The sequence below is a fragment of the Pistacia vera genome, unplaced genomic scaffold, assembly GCF_008641045.1.
Source record: "Pistacia vera cultivar Batoury unplaced genomic scaffold, PisVer_v2 Contig108, whole genome shotgun sequence".
In the NCBI taxonomy this organism is placed as follows: Eukaryota; Viridiplantae; Streptophyta; class Magnoliopsida; order Sapindales; family Anacardiaceae; genus Pistacia; species Pistacia vera.
Window position 1 is genome coordinate 726,474 of NW_022195115.1, and position 21,758 is coordinate 748,231.

Sequence of the window (21,758 nt, forward strand, 5' to 3'; positions counted from 1 at the left end):
GGGGTGGGTAAGGGTGACTTTGCTATAAATTAAAGTTTTATATGGCTGGGGTGTTTTAGAAAAAAATCAAATGTAGGTGGTTAAAGGAAATAATAATAAAAATAATATTTAATAAGGAGGGCAATTTAGCAATCTACATAACATACCCACCCATTTATCCTCCTAACCAAATATATTAATAGAACATACTCACCAATTTATTCCAACCAATCAAACTCATTTCCCTAAACATTCTTAGGTGATCTATCTTTCCATTAATATAATATCCCTTATAATAAAACATTATATGAACCAAATGCATCCCAAGTATTAAGAAGTTATGTTAATGTTGCATTTGGTTAGGGCCTTGGAATAGTACTTTGTTAAATTAGAGATGGGCGTTTGACCCACCCTGTCGGAGCCCTGCTTCGCCCCACCTCGCCAACAATGGGGCAGGGGCGGAGGCAGGTCTAAAAAAAAACCAGTCCCAAAGGGCGAGACAGGGGTGGGAATGGCCCTGGACGGCCTGACCTACCCTGCCTCGATTTTGCCTCGCCTTAGGCCTGCACTCGGTCTGCCTTTGGCCCTATTATGACCCCGCTCGCCTCGTTCCTGGTTCTTAAAAACATAGTGTACTAATACTATAGTTCTGATTAGAGGTGGGAAATGCCTGGGCCCAATCGGTCCTAGGCTTGGGCCATCGAGGTCTGGGCCCAAATTGGGCTCGGTCCTTGAGGGATTGGGCCCAAATAATCATGAATCGATCCTAGGCCCATGAGATTTCTCAAGGCTTGGACCGGTCCCTAGGACTGGTTATAGGCCCATGGGACCAGTCCTGGGACTGGTCCTATGGGCCTGGAAAATTACATTTAGCCTCCCTAATTTTTTATATCTTTGGGCTAAATAAAAAATTATGTAAGGGGTTTATGTAATTTTCCAGGGGTGCTTTGTAATTTTTTTAATTAATTAGTAAATAAATTAAATTAATGGTTAATTGGTTATAAATTTATATGGTTTCAATTTAAAGAGATAATTTAATTTTAGCATAAATATAATTTAAACTTAAACAAATAAACAATTAAATAAATTTGTTTTTTATTAAATTATTAATTTACATCCTCTAAATTTACAACGCTCAAATATGTGTTTCTGAAGAAGATGAGTACTTCGGGATCTTCAGGATGGTGCTATAGTCTTCTGTCTAAATGAGTCCAATCCTGTAAGCATGTAATGATTTCAACCATCTCATCGGTTAAAAAAACATGTTCTGTCTTCAATAATTCGACCACTAATTAAGAATGCTGACTTGGATGCAATCGTGGAAACTGACACACATAAAATGTCACGTGCCATTTGGGCCACAATAGTAAATCGACTTGCATTTTGGTTCCACTGAAGCACATCCATCTCATGTTTCTCCCTTTTGGTCATGTAGGACATGTCCATTTACGTATACCATAGTAGCTCACTTGGTCTATGTCTGTACGCGCTAGTGCTATTACATCCACCACCACCGGTACTAAGTTTCATATACGTCCAGATGCTCGATCCTTGTTGATGAATGTCTTCATCAGCTTCTTACTGCTTGTCTTTGATAGGTGTTCTATTGTGCCTATTATGATACAAAGAAAAAAAACTTTCCAATTTTCTATTAAATTCTATCAAATAAGAACTGTAGTTATAATCTAAATGTTGGCCAATCTCATTAACTAAACAAGTAAATACGTTTAATCTAAACCTAGGATCTACAATAAGACCTAATCTATATAAGAATGGAATACCTAACCAATATTTCCGATATTTTGTTTCCATTTGTGAAACAATGTCGCTTAAATCTTCATTATATCTATGTCTAGCAAAAGTTTTACAAATTTGAAGTAAAATATCTAATGCTAAATTAGTAGTAGGATAATAAATATCACTTAATGTATTAGTGAAATTGTAAAAAACTTTCAGAAATGAAAGAAATATATTGCAAATTGTCCAATCATCATCGTTGACGAATTCGTCCAGATAGTTCTTCCAGTTGACGAAATCTGTAATTTGTCTTGCGGTTGGAATAAATTTTTGCAACATCAAGTACGTTGAGTTCCAACGGATAGACATATCGCAACATAGGTTCTTCGGTTGAACCTGCGACACCTCTTGGCGACCAAATTGGACATACTCAGACCATCTTGTATTGCTACTGGCAATGAATCTGATAGTCACGCACATCATATCAATCCTCGCATGTATAGTTTTTAAACGTGCTTTAACAATCAAATTGATGATGTGGCAAGCACATCTCTGGTGAAAAAATTTGCCTTCACCAAGCGGATCCAATCTTTTGAAATAAAGAAATTGTTGTGGTGTTAGCCGCTGCATTATCAAGCATTAGCGCTACAACTCTCTCAGTTAATAAATAATCTTGCAAAACTTCAATAGTTGTAAAATAAATAGTGTTAGCACTATGTTTAGCATATAATGGTTTGAAACCCGTCAATTTTTTTTTTTTTTTTTTTTTTTTTTTTTTTTTTTTTTTTGTAAAGCCCAATTATGATCTAGGTAATATATTGTGACACTGAAAAAATATGTTTTTGATCTAGCAGCCCATATGTTGGAAGTAAGTGCAATAGAAATATCTGAAAATTTTCAAATTCTTTTTTAAGTTTATCACTTATTTTAGTATAAAGTTTTTCTATATCCCTTCTGGTTGTACTTCTACTAACAGGTCTATATTGTGGACAAAAAGCTTTTTAATCATATCAACAAAAATTACAATTTCAGATAAAGAAATAGGAGAGTTTGTGGCAACTATATATTTTGTTACTTCCTCTCGTGCAGTCCATGCATTGAATTGCTAGTCTGAGAGAGTTGAGTTTTGTGGATTAAAATTAAGTTGTATTTGTATTTGCTTATCGATTTCGGTTGAAGTTGAACCTTGCTGCATTACTTGGGGGTGCTTCTTCTCTAGGTGTCGCCTCATCATCAAAGTCCCGTACTCAACGCCAATCGTGGTTGGACAAAAATTGCATACCCCGCACATTGCTTCCCACAACCCATTTGGCTTTGCCCGTTTTGATTTCATGAAATATTGTCATACCTCGGACACGACCCTCTTCTTTGGTCTTGCCATGGTGTCGCAGCTCGCTTATGTTTGACTGGACGTAGTCCTAACCGTCTCTAGATTTGGAATTGTTGCGTCTGGAAATGATGAAAATGGATCAAACCCTTCCATTTCTTGGGTGTATGGAGGAACTGGAACATAATACTCATTTGAGGATGATGACCTCTGAATACATAATTTGAGGAATCCATTATAATAAAATAACAAATAAATAAAATGGATGAAATTGAATGATATAAATAATAAAATGAATAATAGATGATATTGAAAAATGAAAGAAATTGAATAATATAAATAATAGATGATATTGAAAAATGAAAGAAACTGAATAATATAAATAATAATATGAAATATAAATATAAATTGAAGAGAGTTTGAGAATTTGAGTAGAGAGAATGAGAGATTGAGAGTTGTGAGGAAAATGGGTGGAAATAGGGGTTATTTATAGTTTAGGTTTTTTTTTTTTTTTTTTTTTTTATTGGGGGGGGGGGGGTATGAATATTTGTCAGGGGTTTAAATGTAATTGGGGAGGGGGTTTGGACCCGCGCTTGGGACTGGTCCCTCTCCTTGGGTTTGGTCCGGTTCTAGGCCTAGGCCTTTGGTCCTATAACAAGTTTTTTGGGCCTAGGCTAAAATTCCCACCTCTAGTTCTACTTAAGTTTTTCAATGTAAAAATTTGTTTGTTTGAAAATTTTCACAGAATTCTAATCATCTGCTAAAATTAGTTCATATTTTTGTAACTACTATTATGGTCAAATTGTTTACCTTGTCAAAAAAAAAAAAAAAAAAAATGTGAATAATTTAAAAGTTGCCTTACCAACCTAATCCATATTTAATTTGTATAATCATGTTATTGCAACAACTTAAATTGATTCTTTTATTTAAAAAATGTGAATACGTATTTTTTGACTCTTTTAACTTCAAGATTCGTTAAAAACTATATACTTAATTATTCAATAATTACCACCATCAAAGATGGTATTTTAAAAAATTATTGTATATAATAATTTGTTTAATTTAAATAATGAGCATGACACCGTTACATGCTGAGTTTACTTTTTAATGTAGTACATCATTATTAACAATATGAGTTAACGACTTAATGTCACTTTCCTATCCACAGACTTTTAAAATACAACTTTATTATCCAAATTTATATTTTGACGATGAACAGAGAGCAAACTTGGTTCAGGTTGTTGGGGCTTTTGAAGAGGGGAGGCTGATGAGTCTTTTGGTAGTGGAAAGTTGGATTTTAGTGGTTGAGATTGATTAGAATTGAACTTGGGAGGAGTGGTTGCACATACCCTAATTACTTGATGCCGACGATTGGCAGGGTCGACAGGAGTAGGGTTTGAGTGGTTTTTGTTAGTGATAATCGGGAAAAAGAATGGTGGTGGTGTAGGGTCCGGAATCAGAAAGTAAATATAAATTTGGGTAGTAAAATAGTATTTTAAAAGTTTGTGGGTAAAAAAATGTCATTAAACCATTATTTGTGTGGGAAAAAGTTGTTTACTGTAACTATATTGAGGTATAGAATTGAATCAATTGATATCTCAAATTTATATAGGTAATATTACATTGTACATATGGTGCTTTTGTTTTGGGAAATTCTTTATCACTGAAAATATAAGATTACTACTAAGATAGATTACCTTGAAGATTAATGGGAAAATGTTATACTAATATGTTTGGTTATATTGGTGAGCATAAATAATTAGAATAATACTACACCAACAAACCTCTCTCACAAAGTTTCTCTCAAAACCCTGACGTGGTAGCTCATAATTAATCAGTTTATAACAGGTCCTACATGGGTCTCGCATATGTCCCACTAATTAATTGCAAGCTGACCAATTACAAACTGCCACGCCAAAGTTATGAAAGAAAATTTGTGAGAGAGGATTGTTAGTATAGTATTACTCAAATAATTAATATGTCAATAATACTATACATACAACACTCTCTTATAATATCCCCTTACAATTTGACATAGCATCTGACATGGCCATTTCAGCTAGAAGCCACGTCCCCCCCCCCCCCCCCAAAAAAAAAAAAAAAAAAAATCCCACCCCAAATTTCAAATTTCATTTTCCCATACTCAACTCCTAAATCAATTTCATTTTTTTCTGAAGATAGAAACTCCCAAAATTTTCCCAAATTTCCTTCAATTTTTAAAACCCCCTAGCCACCACATTCCCTAATCTTAGGCGAACTGAAGGCGAACGGTGCTTACCTCACCTTGAGCGAGAGAGGTTTCGTAGGTGTAGTGTTTACCTTAATGCATCCTCTTTGTGAAGCTAATAAGAAAAACACAGAGCACACAGTTTGAAAGGTCAGCTGCAGGAAAAACTGCTCGTGCACAGATGCAAGGGATTGCAAAACAATTGGCAAATTCTAACACGGGCGAGCCAGTTGTTAAGGTTATCCTTTTCCTTCCTTATCAAAGTTCGAAACTTTCTTTTTAGGCTCTCTACATGTGGATGGAAATTTTTTCTTAAACAATTTCTCTTGTTTAACTATATAGTGCAAGTTTAACACTTTGTTTCGTACTGTTGATGCAGTCGCAAATGAGCTGAGGTTGTGGTTGTTGCCTGTTTAACTACAACTGTTTATTGTAAGTAAATTTTCTACCTACAAATATTGAATATGGCATGATTTCTTTACCTTTCATGCAGATGTGGAGTTCTGATTTTTCTGACACTTATTGTTAGATTCTAAATGGACATTCTGTTATGATATCAGTCTTCGGCGTTAGTATCAGATGATTCCAGAAATTTGCTCCCCTCACTTCTTAGTTGGTGTTATGGGCCAGGTACCATTAGGATTGATTCAACTGATTTCTCTGCTTCGACAGAAGCAAATGGTCAATAACACCACAACCATGTTACCATCAGTTAAACAGATACGGATGAAATTCTTTTTTGGATTTGAGTTTGTGTTTTAATTTGTTTATCATTTACTTTTCAATTGTTTTGGAAATTTTGGTTTGACCCGTGATTACAAACCGAAGGATTCAGAGTATTATGTATTATTTGTTTATAATCCTTTGAATTTATGGTACCCTAACGGATTCTCATCTCATTTGGCTAAAATTGAAACCTTGTACATAGTTGGAATAACTTTTTCTCATTATTTGAGTCTTGATTTATCCTTTTACATTCAATATATTCTCTTTCTGGTGTAAACATGATATCATTCTTTAATATAAACATAATTTATATTTAAAATGATATAGTGAAAACGTTTTATGAGTCTATACATCATTTGTTCAAGATTCCGTGTCTGTAGAATTTGTGTTCTTTGATGACATTTGTGTTCTCAATATTTACTTTATATTAGGTCAAAAATCCATGCAGTGTTGTGGCCTTTGCGTGTGTATCACCAGAAACACCTTTTGAACCTAATTGTTCTTCCTCTCTTCACTGTGTCAACAAGTCTACGTGTACTAATACCCAGGGTCAGTATAGTATCTTTTCTACTCGCTTGAATTTACTATGCGTAGTGGTGCTCTCCATTTTACAACTACAGGTAGGATTGTGCTCGAAACACTAATTCTAACCTAAACTGTAGTGTGCTCCTTATCTGGATACACTTTCTAGGCCTTCAAGAAGGGCTAGGACTTCAGCTTCCTTGGACCAATTTTATTCACCAGCCTCATTATCCTTGTCCTGTCTAGCTTTATGCAAGTGTGAGATCTCAAATTGCCTCATCATTCTCAATAAATATGTGCATGATTTTGCATACATATTTGGAATTTTTGTAATGGGATTTGAAAATCCTTGTGTTATGTTGCAGATGTTCTTTCCAGTTGGATCAACAACTGTAATTGTATATGGTGGAATTAGTGCCGTGATTTGTGGATACATAGTCTACGACACTGATAATTTGATCCAGCGCTTCGCATAGGACGAATATATTTTGGCCTTTGTTGCTCTCTATTTGGATATACTGAACCTGTTCATTTTCATTTTGCAGGTGCTGAGGTCAGCTGACAGGTGTACAGTGGTCTACAACTAGCCTGGATTAGGCTTTAAAACACACCATATGATGGTCTGTTTATGTGTTTATTTAAACTTGAAACTGAAATCTGAACCATGGTATTGAGGATATTGTATATGTTCCCATGTACATGTGGTACATAGATATATAATCGGGATATTTTTCCATATGATGCTTCTTTCCACTGCAAATGTGTTTCTTATTATTCATTAATTTTGCTTGAGATTTCGCCAATGAATGGAATACAAGAATAACATGCTTATTGATTCGTTTGGAGTTTGGAGTGGATGGCAACATGTTGCTTTGTCTTTGAAGACCTTCAAAGAAAGAAATTGATGGAATTAAGACAAAAGTTATACATGGCTGATTATATATTTTATGTTCAGCTTGGCAGTAGCCTTCAGTAAATATTTTTTATGGCCTGCAACATTTGGTTATTTGGAAGTATAATTGGATGTCCATTCAAATGATTCAAAACACATGGATGGATGGATGGGGAAGGATTCAAGTATAGCCAAGAATATTAATGTCCATTCAAACGATTTCTTTTTGTAATTGAAACCGAATTTTACCATTATGAGCTTCAATCTAATAACAATAACGTAGACAAAGCTAACCCACGGAAAGAGCTAAAGAAGACTGGGACAAAACTTGTTTCAGAAGTAGCACTAAGAAATGTGAAATCCATGTGACTTTGTACAAAGTTTTTTCAGGTACACCAACAAAAAAATCAACTAACAAAAAAAGGGCAGTAACAAAAAGACTACACTTGCTCCTGCACCTTACAGCCGGCTCATTTCTATTTTCCCCTTTAAATTCATTTGCCAAGAAAATAGCCCAAGTGTACCAGCCTATTATACTCCAAGGCCAACCGCAACATTCTACCAGTTGAGTTAAACAACATCTGCAGGTGCAAATCTATAGAATTTTCTGCTGTAGTTCCAAGAGAATTCTGCCACATTCTCCTGGTGGTGCAGTTGGGAGTGGTCGGGGCGCGGTTGAGGTTGGTGGTGCTGGCGATGTTAATTAAAAAATCTGCTTCAAAAAATAAACAACAATGCTACAGACACTGGTGTTTTTACACCGAAATTTTGTGCCGGTGTGCTGACTGAGACCATTCAATGCATTTTAGCGTTATTAAATTTTTTCTAATAAATGGCCGTCCATAACATATGGACCGTTCACTAATATGGACGGGTGTCCATTTACTACGGACGGGCGTCCTCATTTAGAGGATGCCCGTCCATTGCTAAATGAAATAAAAAATAATAAAAAAATTAGGGACGGAAAAAGTTATGAACGGCCGTCCATACATATTGGACGGGTGTTCATATGTTAATGGATGCCCATCCCTTAATTTTGGATAGGCGCCCGTAAATAAGGGACACCCGTCCTTTTTCTAAAATATAAAAGTTTTAAAAAAATCTTTGAGGATGGGCGTCCGTAATGTGTGGACGGGCGTCCGTATAGAATGGACGCCCGTCCATAATTTGGTTTAAAAATATTTAAAAAAATATTTGGACGCCCGTCCATAAATTATGGACGGGCGTCCCTTAAGTATGGACGGGCGACGGGCTGTCCATAAGTAATGGACGGGCCGTCCATAAGGAATGGACGCTCGTCCATTACTTATGGATGGCCCGTCGCCCGTCCATACTTAAGGGACGCCTGTCCATTCCTTATGGACGGCCGTCCTTTATTTTTGGACGGGCGTCCCTACTCTAATTAAAAACAAAAATTTCAATTAAAAAACGTTTAGGTTAAAAACTTTTGGGGAAAGTGTTTAAAACAAAAATCGGCGGCGGTCTTCTTCTTCTTCTTCCATCTACGCTCTGGTTCATCGTGTTCTTCATCTCATCTACGCTCTGGTTCATCGTCTTCTTCATCTCAAAAAACAAATCAACCGCGGTAATTAGACACTTTCGTTTTTCAATTTTTTTTTTGTTTATGTTGGATGAATGTGTTGGATTTATATTTGTGTTGAATGGAATTGATTTGATAAAGAGAAATCCAGTCAATTTGGTGGGACTGGTTTGTGTGATTGACAAATAGAAGTGTTCTGTTTTGGGTGTTTTTGGCTTGGAAAAAGATAACATTTTTGTTGGTTGTGTTATTCTCTGTTGATTATGTCTAAAATTTGTAGTCAACCATTGCATTGCTCGGCAAAAATTAGTGTGTCTAGTGGACAAGGTTAGATGATAGGGGTTGTGCAGTTCCTGCCTTATATAATGTCCCTTTATCTTGAGACCAAACTCATTCGATCCAAACATCAATTTTCTTCCTAGTGGTAAAGAAAAAGTAAAATGTGTAGTGTACTTATAAAGCAGAGAGTCCAAGTAACTGTCTGCAACTTTGGTGTTAAAGTCTTGGCTCCACCATTGCAATAATTCAACTTCATAGTGGTTGCTTTTCTAAAGTAAAAGTTTTGGTTGCCTTCTAATGTCTTCTCTTTTCTTCCTAGTGGTTCATGGTGTGTTTTGTTTGTTTTTTTAAAGAAAAATGACCATGTATGTTGTTAGGCTCTCCAGTTTTAGTTTATGCCTGTCATACTCCTATAGAACCATTCACTGTAGAAAAAACCAACTAAATCCAAGGAAACAGGGTAAAACAGGGGACTTGTTTTTGGTTGGCAGAAGGTGTTCCAAAAAAGGCTTATACTTGCATGAAGTTTCAATGTTAACTCATTGTACATTTGAATGCAAAATGTTACATTTTCTTGAATCAATGTTTGCTTCTGCCAGTGTTGGTTTTGGGCAGATATGTTGGTATTTGGTTTTGATGAAATACTTTGTTGTTTTATCTTATGTTGCAATTGTTATAATGGGATATATATTATTCCTATTCAATATATTTAGAATTGTTTTAATAAGATTTCATTTTTTTGGAGCATTATATCAATACTTTTTTAATTAGATATGTACCTAGTTTTCCAATAGGGTTTACAGAAATTTAAAGAATGTAACTCCATATGAACGTGTGACATTTTGTCTTATTTGGATGAGTACATCATTTCTATCCTTGTCTCTGTTCTGAAAGTTATGATATAGTATGGCTTAAGTTGTCAATCTCATATGCTTAATTATTTTTCTAAAATCAATTGAAAGGCACAAAACAGTAAAACCATGATGGTATATTTTAAATATCAAGCTTTATAACTTATTGGAAAATTTAGAAAATTAGAGGACAATTCCCCAACTTGAAGATTTTTAAAAACTTGACCTTCCTGTGTTGGCTCCACAATGAGGACAGTATTGTTGTCCCTTTTTTTTTTTTTTTTTCTTTTGTAGTCAATATTTTATGTCTTTTATAATATAATTCAGTCTTCTTTTTTTGCCAAGATGTTGGCTATCAGATTTTACCATTTTGTCTTTGATTTTTTAGCTCTTCAACATTGCTACAAATGTCAAATGTGTAATAGCATTGGGGAAATACTTTTTATCACTTTTATTTTTCATATTTACTGGTTTCAGCAGTACCTGACCAGACTCAATATTAAGGCTTATGTATGTGTATATCTAGGCAGATTTGGTTTCAGCAGTACCTGACCAGACTCACTTTTCTTGTCGATTGTTTTAAAATCTACATTTTGCTTAACATATTGAGCTTAGTTATCAACACAAATTCTAGGAAGTTTAATGAACTGACAGTGTTCTAAACCAAATTGAGCTGGTTCTAAACTTGTATGGAAATTGTCATCAAAGAGACTTTGTTTTTATTGGGAGGAAAGGTTCAGCAACAAAAAATGACTATATTCTTTAACATTTTGATTAATTTCTCTTTCGATTGTCTGCAATGTGATTGATTGCTAGATACTGTTAAAGTGGGATACATGGTTATGCTGTATGTGCTTTATGTTTGTGATATCGGTTTAATGTCATATATGTTTGTCATATAACATGAATTACTTATGGATATGTTTTTTTCAGGGTTTTAGAAGAAAGCAGAAAATGGTAAGAGCAAAAAACACAACCACTCCGGGTGGAGGCTCATCGTCATCTGGAGTCCAATTTCGAGACGTGCAACATAAAAAACAATACAAAGAGATGGCGAAAAGAGATATTTGTCTGGAAGAAGTTTGGATATAGGATTTATAACTAGTTTGGGTTTAGGTTTAGGTGATGAGATTAATGGTTGGATCTGTAATTTGAAATGGGAGCAATTGGCGAGTATTACATATGACGGATATAAGCATTTGATTTACGAGTTTTTTAGTAGTTTGGAAGTTGTGGAGACAAGTACTGATGATTTACTGCCGTATACATGTTTTTTAGATTAAAGAATCAGAATTGTGTGTGAGGCCACAGGACTTAGCAAACTGGATAGGGATTGATTTTGAAGGTTTGGATGACGTACCCAGAACGTGGGATTCCAAACAAGCTTGGACAGATGTTTCTGGAATAGGGGTTTATCATCCACATAGGTGTAAATCTACGAAGTTAGAAATCTTGCCATTAGAGTTTTCACAGATTTCTGACATTCACATTTGATGGCAGGAAAGAGACAAATGGAAATGTGACAGTGAAGGATTTATGTTGATGGAAGCAGCAGTAACAGGGAAGCAAGTAAATTCAGCTAAGTTATTGATTAAAAAGTTGGGAAAGATTAAAGCAGAAAAATGTGACATTTATTGGGGGATGGTTGTTATGCTAATATGTCAGAAGTTGGGTTTTGAGATCACCCCTTCAGATGAAGCCAATAAGATAACATTTTCTGCAAATAATTTGTTGGGGGATGTCACATTGTCTAAAATGGGTTTGATTAAAAAGAATGTGTCAGGAGAATGGTTGCTGATTAGGGATGAAATGGAGAAAGAGGCAGCGGGTGCAGGAAGGTGTCCCTGTTCAGAAGGGGAAAATGAAGGACGAGTCTATGTGCAGAAAAGAGAAGAACGAGTATGGAACTGATCTTCTCAGAATGTAGAAGAAATGTCTTCTCATACCTTAGACGAAATAGTAAGCAGAATTGATTGGATCGAAAGGTTTCAAGAAGAGAGTTTTTCACGTATTGAGAGGAAAATGCAGGAACAACATGATCAGTTGCAAAGTGATTTCAACTCGTTCCATCAAGAATAGAAGAAACGGTTGACATCCTTGGGGAACGCATGAATAAATATCCAACACGATGAAGAAATTATCACCAGCCTCGTCCTCCTCAGTCAGCCTCCACCCCCTACACTAGGATGAAGAACTACTGAATAACCTCCACCTTCTCAACATGTGTAGTTAATTAGGGAATGGACTATGAATGTTAATTGTAATTATGTGTAGTTCAAATACTAAACTGTATGTACGGAAATATGTTATTAATAAGTTTAATTTCAATATGTTCTCAATTAGTGAACTTCCCAATATCATATGAATGTTATTCTTAGTATAAATGTTATGTACAAAGATTAATTGCTACAGTATAATCTGAAATGAAATGTAGAATAATCTGAAATGAAATATGACGATAATATATATTGAAACATCCAGAATAAGGATAATATATACATTTCGTTATTATTTGAATTCAACACCCTACACCAACAGTGTACTCTTACCCAACAGCAACAGAAATAAAAAAACAAAACAAACATACCAAAAGACATATCAACACCTTAAATCCTAAACCTAAAATGTAGAATAATCTGAAATGAAATGTGACGATAAATATACTGAAAACATCCAGAATAAGGATAATATATACATATAAATTATTATTATGAATTCAACACCCTACAACCAACAGTTACTCTTACCCAACCAGCACACAATAGAAAAAAAAAACAAACAAACATACCAAAAGACATATCAACACCCTAAATCCTAAACCCTGAAATGTAGAATAATTTAACATGAAATGTGACGATAATATATACTGAAAATATCCAGAATAAGGATAATATATACATTTACGTTATTATTATGAATTCAACACCCTACAACCAACAGTGTACTCTTACCCAACTAGCAACAAAATAATAAAAAAAAACAATGATTCAAAATAAGCTCAACTGCATTCGTCAGAAATTAACACAATGCGAATAATTTCTACCGAATACAAATGCAACAATGCTCCAACCGGTTAACAATATCAAATCTCTCCCAACGAAACATGTTCATCATTTACAACCTCCTGTCCAGTAAATAAAACTATTTGCTGTGAGATTCTGAATCGGACCAGTGGACAACTATCAATGTTAATAACCACAATTTAGCACATGTTATAGAAAACTTAAGGTTTTTACATTATACAACATAAATAACGCATACCTGAGTAGCAACAATATCATTTGACAACACTTGGTTCTCGGTACACTTTCAGTAATGTTGTCTCGCTCTGCTGATGATTCTTTCCCTATAAAGTAGCATAAAACATTAATAATCAAGTAAATTTATTATAAACTTCAAAAAGTAATAGTTTAAAAAACAAATATCATGTTAGAATGGATATATAACTCATACCAAGTCTTTGTTTTCGCAATTTTATTTTTAGCCCTACGTACAATTCGTCAACTTCGATTGCTTTTTTTGCATGGAGAATGACCTTTGCTGCGAGCTACTGTGGACTATTAATTAGACTATTCCCCTTTTGGAGGATTGTCCCCCTCTTTACTACTAAACCCTCCCACTTTCCTTATGCTCCAATTATTTTTCACTCCAGTCATCAATTCCATCAACATGTTATAGTCTTCATCATTGTTTGAGCTATATCAGCTACTGTCAACATTAGATTAGACAACTTCTCAAATGCTGTCCTTCAACGTTTGTGCTCCACTTATTATAACTTACCTTGATTTTTGTATGACATTGTTATGTTTTTCCTTCAACGCCGTAGAATGTACTTTCTAGAATGTGTGAAACCCTTTTATGAATCAACACAATATGAATCAACACAATAATGGCATGTTTGCATAAAATCCCTTTGAACTCAAACAAATGACAATTGCAGCGAATATCACATGAAATTTCTTCAAAGTATACCAGAAAGGGAACACGCCGATACTATCTCCAAACCAACATCTTCTAAAACTTGATACTCTCAAGAACGGACTTTTTCAGAAATGATAATTCACAATAAATCTTCCCTGCAATCTCTTCTTGAAACTCTTAAATTTTGCAGTGTGTGTGCATTTTGAAATTGTTTCTCAATGGGGTAATTAGTTATGCACGATATACAAGACTTGAAAGATTAAAATCAGCCTCCCTTTCCTTTTCCACTTTATCTCGTAATGCATTATCATATTGTTCCACAAATGTTTCAATGTTGTTTTGGAATTTACATATCATCGAAAAATGCATGCATACTTTCACTATGTTGGGTAGTAGACATACCTACTAGAAGTATCTTTAAGAAATGAGGCATGTAACAACTGCTGTAACTAGTACAATGCATGCAAATAACAATAGAAAATGGGCCCAAAACTTTTTTTTTTTATTATAAGTAATACGTCTTATACACAAAGAGCATCATTTACAAAAAGCCATTTAAAAGACAACACAGGGGAAAACAGTGTAGCTATTGCTCCTCGCTTGCCGACGCCCTCCGATGCATCATCACCTAGATCCTGCATCCACAAAGGAAAAAAGGGGTGAGCACAAAATAATAATCAGTAAGTAAAACCCTCTATCTGTTTATCCCGTATGTATTTCTCTTAATTCTTTCCTCACATTTTCTTGTTTCCTACTAAACGTCATGGCCTCATCTTACTGGAGGCACGGCAGGATGGCGTTCACACAGCACCATTCTCACTCTTCATGACTGTCGGGTGGAGTTCACATAGCACCAACCCGTTCTTAGTGACTATCGAGTGGGGATCACGAAGCACCTACCGCGTTTTCGTAACTATGGGTGGAGACCATAAAGCACCTACTCGTTCCTTATGACTTTCAGGTGACGATCACAAAGCACTAACCCGTTCCTAATCACTGCGGGTGATGATCACAAAGCATCAACCACATTCTAATAAATGTCGGGTGATAATCACAAAGCATCAACCCTTTCTAATAACTAACCGGGTGATGATCACAAAGCATCCACCGTTTCTACTACCTATCGGGTGATGATCACAAAGCATCAACCCATTTCTAATGGCTAGTCGAGGATGATCACAAGCATCAACCCGATTTCATAACTGTCGGGTGATGATCACAAAGCACAACCCATTTCTACTACTCTTTCATTCACTCTACTTAGCACTTCTCATTCCTCTACCTCTAGAGTAGTTGCATCCACAAGGTCTATCTCAAAGAGTAAGTGCATACACAAAGTTTCCTACTCTTTCTTAGGTCACTTCTCAATGCACAATTAGCCTATGGATGGTTCATCTCCACTAATGCACTTATGAAATGCCAACATGCAATGTGGAAGAATTAAGGTTCACTACTCATACTCAAACCTCTATAGGCATTTCATCAAACAACTTAAGTGCATAATAAAACTCTACTATAACAATATTCTAAGTCTTTCTCTACAACCATCCAAATGGGGAGAACCCCTCACATAGCCTAAATCTTGCCAAAGAAAGACACTTCCAAAAAAGATTCCTCAATATCCTTCAATTCCATCTCAAACTACCTTTCCAACCCACATCTCACTTCTTTATTTGAAATGTATAAACAATCACAAAGCACTAGAAATCTCCATTTAAGACTCAATAACATGGCATATAACATGTATACAACATACATAATGCTATCAAAACCCTAATCAAGAAAATTCCAAATCTCAACTGGGGTGGATTTACTTACCTTGTTATGGAGAGATTTCACTAGCTCTTCCTTTCATTGGTTTGCTTGACTTTTTCTCTACTCTTAAACAAATGAACAAAAACCCTCAATAATCAAATATATTCAAAAACTCACAAAGCTTCACAACCAAAGCAAGAATCCTTACCTTAGGTGCCTTAGATTGATTTTCTACCCCAAATACCCAAAAGCCTTCCAAACTCCTTGATCAAAAGAAAGAGAAATTGAGAGGAAGCAAGAGAGGAGAGTGCGATGAAGAACAAGAATGAAGGGTTTGCAATGACTTAATTCCTTTTAATGAAATTTATAAATAAGATTCCCATTTTGCCCTTACTCTTCTTGGGAATTTATCTATATCCTCTGATTCATTACAAAACACCCCCATAACAACATATTCTCCATGAAAATTCCTTACAATTTACTCCCCACTTTTCTTGCTAATTAGGGGTAGATTAGTCAAATTTCCCTTAGGGAAGAAAATATCAAAAACTTAACAAACATTTGGTTGGAACGTCGCCACGGCGAGGAAGCTTCTGTCGCCGTGGCGAAACTGTCCAGCGTTCCCGTGGCTTCAACACCTCTTCGCGCGGCGAAGATTCTTCTTGCCCCGGGAAGAATGGAAAACTGAACTTCTTCTATTTCAACCAATTTCAGGGCAAGTATTCAACACACCACTCAATCAAAGGTCAACCAAACAATAATACTAATAAACCAACTCAAATAAGAGCAAAAGAAGAAACGTTAACTACGTACCTCAAGTGGGGCGTTACAAGGTACCCAACGTACTCTTTCTTTATACAATCCAGATAACCATTCATTCTCATGAAGGTTATACACATCAATGAATTTGTTCCACCGTTCTTCAAACTCTTCACGTGTCAACGAATCATACACAATATTTTGTAACGTAAACTTTATAGTTTCATATTTGTTATACCCTCTTAACTTCTCAGGCAGTTTCTTCATTATATGCCACAAACACCACCTATGTCTTGTACCGGGGAAAACAATCTCAATTGCATTTTGCATGGCCTTATCTTGATCAGTGATAATTCCATTAGGAGCAACATCCATGCATTCAAGCCAAGAACGAAATAGCCATATAAATGTCTCTGTGTCCTCATGTGAAATTAACCCACAACCTAACAATGTCGAATGTCCATGATGATTAACCCCCACAAAAGTCGCAAATGACATATCATACTTGTTCGTTAGATACGTTGTGTCAAAGGTCACAACATCACTGAAATCTTTATATGCGGCCCTACATCTAGCATCAACCCATATCACATTCTTCAACCAACTCTCTTCATCTACATCAATCATGTACTAGAAATTTGAATTCTCCTTTTGCATTTTCATAAAATACTCTAGCACTGCCGAAGCATCTCCAACTCCAAGTCGTAGCCTTCTAAATTTTTCAATGTAATTCCTACAATCTTTTTATAGAAATGTCAAATTCTCTACACCTCCTGCCTCAACTGAACATGACTGAAATTTTTTACACGATCTAATCCCAGCCTGATCATTAACTTCAAGCCTTCTTTTCACAAAAGGCTGTATTTTTCGGTTTACCTTGAAATATCTCCTTTTCGTCGGACTTGTAAGATCATGGTTATGTTCAAGCATAACTGATTTAATTTCCCATTTGTATTCATCATTCAAAGCTGCACTAATCCGACTCTTACAATCTGTTTTTGCAATAGGTTGTTTGTTCAAGGTATTTCTGCATTTACTTCTCTCCTTCCCAGAACAAGAACACGCCACTGTCACGTATCTCATCTCCCCATCATCTCCTTTCTTTGACGTACGTATCATTGCTTCAAAACCCATTTTATTTCCATACCTTCTGTAATACTTCACCAAACTATCAACTGAATCAAACACCATTCCAATATGAGGCTCCACTTCTTCCTCTGCACATCCCGTATCTTCTAATTCATCACATTCATTTTCCTGATTCAATGGTTTTATAATAAAGAAAATTAGAATGTGAACACATCATAATAAACAATACAATACAACATATTTAAAAAAGTTTCAAACACAATTTACCTCAATATTATTGAAACGAGGCAAACTGGACTCTTCCATATTCAGTTATTTCATGCACAACTAATATCAGTTTTCGCGTTCACGAATCTAGTTCACAACTGTCTATAAAACGAATATGAATGTTATCTATCAAACATATATTCAATTCAAAATAGAATGGAAACTAAATGGATATATAAAATAAGTCAAAAATTCTTTACATTAACAAAAAATCCGAGCTTTAACAGGTTTGATATTTTGTTATTTTTGTTTCTCGGTTATCTCTGTAAAACAAGGTATTACTGTTGGTGTTTGGCTGATGAGGAAGCAACCGGCGTCGAAGCAAGGAATGACAACACGCAACGAAGGAGAAACAAAGAAAAATAAATGGCGCAGATGAAGAACAGAAGAAAAACAAATGACGGAGACGAAGGAGAAGAGAAGAAAAAAATTCTGGCGCTTAAAAATGAAGCATATTAGACAAGCCATTCATTAATATTAATTAACAAATTTTTTTTTTTTCAACAAATATGGAAGCCAGTCCATCTAGTATCCATACTAGATGGACATGTAGTTTTGACGGCCGTCCATACTACATGGACTGCCATCCATATTTACATTATATTTTAAAAAAAAATTTAAATAATTAAAATTTCACAAACTGGGGACGGCAGTCCATCTAGTATGGACGTCCATCCTTACAAGATGGACGACCGTCCACAACAGATGGACTGCTGTCCTGTTATATTTTAAAACTATTTTTATAAAAAAAATTCCCCAATTTTAGGGACGGGCGGATGGACGACCATCCATAGATGATGGACTGGCGTCCATCTTTATGGACGAGCATCCATCATTAAGGGACGGTCGTCCCTATAGGATGGACGACCGTCCACAGATGATGGACTGGCGTCCATCTTTATGGACGGGTGTCCATATAATATGGACGCCCGTCCCTAAAATTTGGATGGGCGTCCATTGTTTTTTGTTTTTTAAAACTAAACAACTTTTTATGGACAGTAGTTCATAATGGTATGAACGACCGTCCGGGATGTATGGACGGTCGTCCGAAAACATTGGACGGTCATCCATTTATGTCAGTATTCTATCGTCTAGCGTGGCGGCCTCTACGTGTTTTGGTGCAATTTTTCGGTGCAATTCTTCGGTGGATATAACATTTTTGAAAAATAAAACCTATAATCAGAAACATAAACAAAAATAGTTCACTCAATATATTCATGCTTTCTTGTTTTCATATCTGTCACGAACATACATGCATGCATGCTATCTACCATACCCATCATCCATTTACTTTGATTAGCTGCCATTCATTAATTGCAGGAGTAATTCAGATCACAAGAAAAAGTTCCAAAAAACTGCAGATTAATATCAATGTAGCAAAATGCATTATCATGTCATAAATTTCCTTAAACTCCTGAAGGAATGAAGTTCAATTTAAAAAAGGAGCCATGAAATTTGCTCCTGGAAAGTGGTACCAAACAAAAAATGTTTAGGCTTTCTTCTCATATAAATACGTAACCTCAATAGATTAGCACAATTAACTAATTTATATGAAATAGCCTTGAAAGAAAATTAAAAGGAGAAGCATAGATATACAACTAAAAGTAACAATAAGGATTGAGACATCAAGCTCATCATAAGCTGTCTCCCCACTGTCAGCCCAAGTTGATGGGGAGCCCTCTACGAATAGCCTCTCAATGCTAACATCACGGGAAGACATTTTTTAATTAAGCTCGATCGCTGAAACAAGAAAATAAGTGTCAAATGTCAGAGAACAAGCGACCTATCCACACTTGCCTCCAGTTCAGGCATCCAGAAAGCTCGCACAAAAAGAAACGCGAGCGAGCTATCAAGATTCTCAATAACCGGTGGAGAATTCTAGTGGCCGCTCATCAAGACACTCTAAAACCCAAGGTTAGAGGGTTTTTTAAACCCAAAAGAACTAATCTAGCTGTAATAATGGCTACCTCGACAATAAAAACATCAAGAAAACAGAGAGAATGGGTATAAAGAGAATTTGCTAAATGTGGAGATGGAAAGTTTCGTCGGAAAGTTGTCGTGAAAACAGGAAGTGATACTCACAGAGAAGAAGAAGAATAAGCAAAGAAACATTCAAGATTGTAAGAATGGAAGATTCAAGGCAAACAACCCATTTTATAGTGGCGAGTGGGAAACCAAAATGGCGGGAGTTGATCTAGGCCATTGATTTGCAACGAATCTCAACCCTCCATTTGTTGAGCAATCCTAACCATCAATGGGTACAGGTGGCAACGATCTAGGAAGGGCGATCAATCGTCTGATCGAGCAATGATAACCACCTGTACACATCGCTTCATCTTCGAGAGTAGTAATGCATGTCTTTTCGTTTTTGCACGTGGCCAAATGTAATAGTCCACGCGCAGTAAAAAGTAACTACCAAAGTCGATCGCATTTAATGTGATGTGTCCGTTTTGAAATTACCTTTGTGCCCCTCACCTCAAATTTCAAATTCGGCAGCATTGTAACAACAGGCTAAGTTCAGGTACGTTGGTGAAGCTAAGGTCAAGTGCTGAAGCTCGGATAATCTCAACGACTTGTGTGCGAGTTACACTAGAACGAAGGAGTTTCGATCTAAGAGGCAAATCAAGCACTTCAGTCTTTGAAGCTCGATACAACCTCTGAACACTGGTGGGCAGATGTTGTGTGTGATTTTGCCATAAGAGCTCGCAGATCTCGGAAGCTCGCAAAGAAATAGTTTGACCCAGAATTAGCTCGACCTAGAATCAGTTCGATTCAAAGTAAGCTCGTCACAACTACCAATCCAAATAGTTGTTCAACAAAATCAAAGATAAACTTCAATCTTGGATATTTCGGAAGGGATAAGATCAACATCACTGACAATGCAATCTCAACACTAGATCACGAAGATCATGGGATTGCAAATCAACTCTGATTGCAATCCCACACTGATCTCTCTTTCCATTAATTACAACTTGTATAAAAACTCCCTCGAACGATGAGAGAGGGTTAGCAAATTTATTTAGGTATATGATATTGTTATTGTAAGCCCTCAAAAGCAATAATATAACAGTGGATGTAGACTCAAGTTTTGACTTGCCGAACCACTTTAAAAATCCTCTTGTATTCTTTACATTATTCCATCTTTTACATTCAATTGCTAGTTTATCTTAAATCACACACACATTAGTTCTGATTCCATCTAAGTTAATCAGTTCTTTCAGGTTGATGCAATTTTCGTATCAACATCTATAACAAGAAAAAATTAAGAGATTTCATTAGTTATCTCATTGGAATTCATGAAAAATAATTTTCAATTTAGACAAAATAAATAAATAATTTTAATAATATTACATAATCATCAGCTTTTATTTTGGAAATCCGACATTAAAGAACAAACCATCAACCAAACATAGTTTACTTGCAAAAATATTGATTTATAAGAGGTGTCAAGAACACTCTTTTTCACTGTCTTCTCATCCTCTTTCTCTCTCTCTCTCTCACTAATCATGTAATACATGTATAAAAAAGACAAAATAAAAAGGAAGTAGTAATTTATTACTTACCTTTTTATCTTTTGTACACATGTCAAATGTGAGTAAGGGAATGCAAAAGAGTATTCTTGACACTCTTGATTTATTGATTTGTATAAAATGTACCAATTTCACTTGAATTCTCTGCACGTTTTCCCCAGTTGACTTCTTGGATCCCAATTTTTCTGAGAAAACATTTTCTCTTCTTTGAATAAAGCAACATTGTTCTCATAGTTCCATTTAATTTGTTAGATTTTATGACATTGTGTCACTGTACAATTATGATTAGACTAATTCATATTTTATTGTTTATTAGAATTCTATGTTCATTAGGATTTGGTTTTAGATTTTCTATTT